This window comes from Chaetura pelagica, unplaced genomic scaffold (assembly GCF_000747805.2).
Source record: "Chaetura pelagica isolate M959 unplaced genomic scaffold, ChaPel_1.0 scaffold12, whole genome shotgun sequence".
NCBI lineage: Eukaryota > Metazoa > Chordata > Aves > Apodiformes > Apodidae > Chaetura > Chaetura pelagica.
This window is the reverse complement of record NW_009952801.1, coordinates 4,906,323-4,911,629: the sequence shown is the minus strand read 5'-3', so window position 1 is coordinate 4,911,629 and position 5,307 is coordinate 4,906,323.

Sequence of the window (5,307 nt, the reverse complement as noted above, 5' to 3'; positions counted from 1 at the left end):
GGTGCCTGCTGACAGCGCATCAAAAAGATTAGTGAGAGATGAAAGATTAGCCATCCTTTAACAAGAAACAGCAGGTAGAAAGCAAATTAATTAGCCCCTTGCTGTGTTCCCTAGAAGCTAATTCTAGATTATGTGTTCATTTGATGCCATTTCTCATGAGAGGAAACCTATGTCCTCAGTGGCCTCCAGCATGCACTGATGCTTTTAACTTCTGTAGGTTCCCATAACCCCAAAGCAAATCTGGTCTTGAAATATAGTTTTAGGCAGATATGAAGGAAGCATGAGCTTGGTTCTATTGCTACAGTGTTTTACTGAGAAGAGCCTGATCCTTGGCTGCCATAAATTGGGTTGCTGTGTTGACCTTTATGTTTGGTTGTTTGTTCTTTTTTGGGCTTATTGAATTGCCTCACATCCTAAGCTCATTAAACTGTGGCTCAGCCAAATTCGCTGTAAGAAATGGTTTAAAAGGTAAGTGCAATAGCATATTTTAAGTCCTGTAGCTTAAAGCAAAATTTTTTTAGAAAGACATTTGCATTAAAATACAAAGATTCTCTGGACTGGGAGCCACAGGCCTGTCATTAGCAGAACCATCCAAGTCACTGAATCTGTGAACTAATGCAGAGGTCCAGGGTTCTAGACAGAGCAAAAAGACTAAATGAGCAATTGGATTCTAAGTTAGATAGTTCATTTGCAACAAATTATTCAACTACTGTTATCTCTTTGGTCCTTCAGCTTGTTTCTTGTAAATAGACTAACAACCTTTTAGACATATTTCTTACTCAAAATAAGTCCAAACTGAAAGAAGGTTCACAAGCAGACTATAGAGAACCATGCACATGGGAGCTGTTTGCATTGGATACTGACATCTTGTGGTACAATTCAGTTTTGGGTTGGATACTGAAAGTTTTTACAAAAACTGGACCAGTAAATATGCTCTACTACTTTATCAAAATGACATTCAATATATGAACTTACATAGATTTATAGAAAAAGTCACTAGATTTTTTTATGGTAGGAAGTATCCCATTCTCAGGCATCTTCCCATGAATTAGGGGCTACAAACTGTTTTTTTATTTTTCGAAGTAGCTTGTTTTCCATGCCAGTAGAGCTGGTAGAGTCATCTCAACATTATGTAGTAGATCTTGCCCATAGATATATAGGCTTTTGATACTCTGTTCCAAAGAGATTCAGAACAATAAAAGATTCAAATATTCACATAGAAAATACTTCCCCCACCCCCTCCCCCCCCCCAAAGATTTAGGGGTTAGACAAAAAGAACACAGTATCTGCTTGGTCAGTAGAAAAGTTGAAAGAAATCTATAGCATGGGCAAATAGCTCTGAAATAATTTTTCTCTTAAGCTTTGCTTATCCATTTCAAGCAGTGTTCTCATGTTTTGACAGTTCATTCCAAAAGCAGTAGTAAAGCTTCATAGCAGACTTACTCCAGATGCAATTCAAAGTAACAGGAAAAACAAGTATTTGTAAAACACACTGCAGTAATGTGCAAAGTAGGCTAAAGAAAAGATAGACTGTTTTTTGTAGTTGAATCAGGAGAGAGCAAAAATCTAACAGGCAAGTGCTTATTAGCCCAAATACTCAGTAGGTTCAATCTTACTTTCATATTTGGGGGAACTACTAGATATTTTTGATCTAATAGCAAGGGCTTAAAGAATGAACAAACATGCACTGTTTGGTTGGCAGCTGCTCTCTTCAATGTCTAGCTTAATGATTTGTCATGCTGGGATTTGAAGGAGTCCAGTGAGTAAGGCTTCCCTGCTGCCTTCCTTTTTGCATACATTACATGACCAGCTCTCTTTTTATATTTTGATAGTGACATCTATTGGAGCTTTGAAGAATAATCTTTTGGAAAAAAAGTAATCCAAGTGTGTATTTGTAAAAGAAAATAAAAAAAAACCAAACACACACACACACAAAAAAAAACCCTAAAACTTTCAGCTAAAATAAAAACAGATAGGTATGTGCCTGTTATGAAAATACCCAAAACCAAAACAAAACAAAATATTCAGGAAAAAATGTGCCTTTATCTCTTGAGAAATGCACTTAGAAACTTACCCAGGTATCTGCAGTTTGTTTAGAAGAAACACATCAACTAAAGATGCAATGTCAAAGTTAAACAAATACAGTATTTGATTGAATCTCCTATATATACATGCAAGACTTTGGCAAGTATTGGCAAGACCAGATCTAACAAAATGAGTACAGTAGCAGTTGACCAGTCAACAAAGGCTTGGCAAACCTTTTTCGCGAGCAACTGGAGTCTGTGCTGCCAAAAGGACACAGCCATCCAGATTATTTAGAATTAAATTAGCTCAGTCTTTTCTAAGCAAGTCATCTTCACACCTCTGGATTATGTTATGAATGTGGCTTGTGTCTATTTAGACACGTCCAGAGTTTAGGACTGATGCACAATGAGTAAGGGTGGCCAATAGATTTGCACTGCAACAAATTAGCCAATGTATTTTATTTTTTTAAAGGTATATGTACTATGAGAAGACTTTAGCATTCAGTCCCTGGTTTCAGCAGCAGACAGTACTGAGTAACATTACCTCACAAAACGTCCACGAGAAATTAAGAGATCCAAAATGTGCGATGAGAGTGTGCTGCGGCAAGTGCAGTCCTCAGGACAGCCCCGTTCCCTTCTGTTCCTCCTTCTCCTGAGGACTCCCAAAGTCTTTTCATGCACACCAGAGAAATGTACCTTATTTTCCTCAAGCCATTTATCTCCATATTATCTGACCCATGATGAATATTCTCATATGAAAGTTTCATGTTTATTTGCTGATGGTTGTGACTGTGGGCTTTTTTTCTTGGCTTCTTCTTTTTCTACAAGGATGAGATAAATAGTTACCTAACATTTCAGATTATGAAAGAAATAGATTTCCTTGTTACTTCAGATTATAGATTTTGGTAAGGTTTTATTTTGGTTTGGTGGGGTTTTTGTGGGATTTTTGTTGTTGTTGTTGTTTTATTTTGTTTTGTTGTTTTTTAATATGATTTGATTTAAGCTAATTCTATTTTTAAAGGAAATTTATTTTCTCAAACAAACAAAGGCTTTGATTAAATTTTACTTCTTGATATTTTTTCACGTCTTAAAATCTGGGATTTTTATTCTGGTTTATCTTCATCAGTAGCAACAAGTCTTATAACATTGACTCCATTATGATAATAAAAATACAAGTCAGGGAGTTAGTTAGACAAGGATCTTATGAAATGAAGAGGTCAAGTATGGTCTTAGAATAGCAGACATAATTGACTCAAACCATCTGAGTGAAACAGTACTTGATGAAGCTTTGAATATCTTTACTATTTTCTAAACTGCATGTTTTAGAAATCTCTGTGCATAAAACACGTTGCCATACAAATTATTGGATAATTTCTTCAGAGCAATAGTTCTCATATAACCAATATACCAATTTCTCCTGCTCCTGGGTGAGAAATGTTCGATTTTTACAGCCAGCGTTATGTTCTCCATTCTTATTCAGCATTTACAGAGCCTTAGGGAGAAATAAAATGTTAATGATGTTGTAAAGACAATTTTTATAATAAAAATACATCCAAATTAATCTCATCTTTAATCTATTTAATAGGAATTCTATCATATTATTTGGTACTTTAAGAGTGTCTGTAAAAGGATAAAATAGGAAAGAATAATTTAGTCGTTTAGTCAGTATATTGTGACTTTTCTGTGCAAACATTGCTACATAAAAATAATCCTAGTTTGTTACTGTATGCATTTGACTTGTATAAGCAGTTTCAATTACATCAGCTCAAGTGATCAAACATGGCAGAGTCACCTTTCTCCATCTCATTGTGCTTTCAAGATCACTGATTTCTCAAATTAACATAAAGCAGCAAAAGAAATTTTATTTTTCTAGGCTTGAAGACAGATTTTAAGAGATAGATTTATTTAATTAGAATGAATAAAATTCACTAAAATATGTGCTGGATTTTTAGAAAATAAGATCACAAGAAGTAGAGGATAAGAAAACCTCTAAGGTCTTTTTTATATGTGCTTGGTTCTGGTATTGACAGGAACTTCCAATATGCCTGACCATTCTCAAGCAGACTCTGAAAAGATTTTTAAGCCTCTCTGTGCTGTTCTTCTAACATACAACTGGGTGCATTAAGCTCAGAAATGCTCCAGCCTGTATTTGCATGATGCTGTGCTAATAATCTTGGAACATTATGTCCTGAGAACACAGGATGGAGACATGCTGCCCAAGCCTGTCCTGTTTCATTAAAATTCACCTTCATCTCCGCTGTGATAGACTGCAGCTCTGCGCAGAGCCACCTGGATGACCACCTGCATCACTTTCCCCAGCATTTGGGCTTTGAGATTAGCGTGTTGGTTTGGGCACATCATCAGGTATGTGTTGCTGCAAAGTAGTAGGAAGGCACTGCATTGAAGTAATGGTGTTCCCCACAATGACACCTGAACTGGTTGTACAACCAGAGCTGCAAAGATGAAAGAATGATTTGTAGACTGCAAGACTAACATAACTATGTAGAAAAAGTTCTAAGCAGAACTAGATTAATAATATTGTTAAAAATAAGCTAGGAGTAAATCCAAAAGAAATGGATAAAAGAACTCATCAGCAAAGAAAACTTTATTTAGGAAGTCTGTCACTAGTAAAGATCAATTGAGAGCTGCAAAATGCTGAGCTCAGAAGCTGTAAAAGGAATGGGAAAAAAAGTATGTCTGCAAATCCAAATGAATGCTTTGTTTCAGTTTTAAATTAAGAGGAAAATAGAGAACATGAAAGAAAAATGAGGACAGTACATGAGTTTGAATATACAAAAATGGAAATAACTATTGGAAACAAAACTATGTAAGCTTAATGAGTTCAACTTTGGGCACCCATTATTCACTGTTACAAAATAATGAAGGAACAAGGATGCTTTCATCACTGGAGAACAACGGATACTACATTTCTATTAGATAAAAGGAGAAAATTATTGAAATAATTTGATGCTCATTAGTCTGACCTCAATAGAATCAAAACACATTTAAAGAAAAAAAAATAAAAAAAAAAAGAAAAAAAAATTAAAATGTGCAGGTAAATAGGAAACAGAATAAAATGCAGAAATTGTTAACCAAAGGAGGGTCATGGCAGACTAAATCGCTACCATTTCCACATGGGGTAACTAATTTTTTAGACAAGAACAAAAGAATACATCCTCTATCAATGCTTTGACAAATAATTTTATATGATGCTGCATAGGAAATTATTAGCAAAACTGGGAGAGATTATGATAAATGTAGAAATTGTAAGGCATGTAGGGAA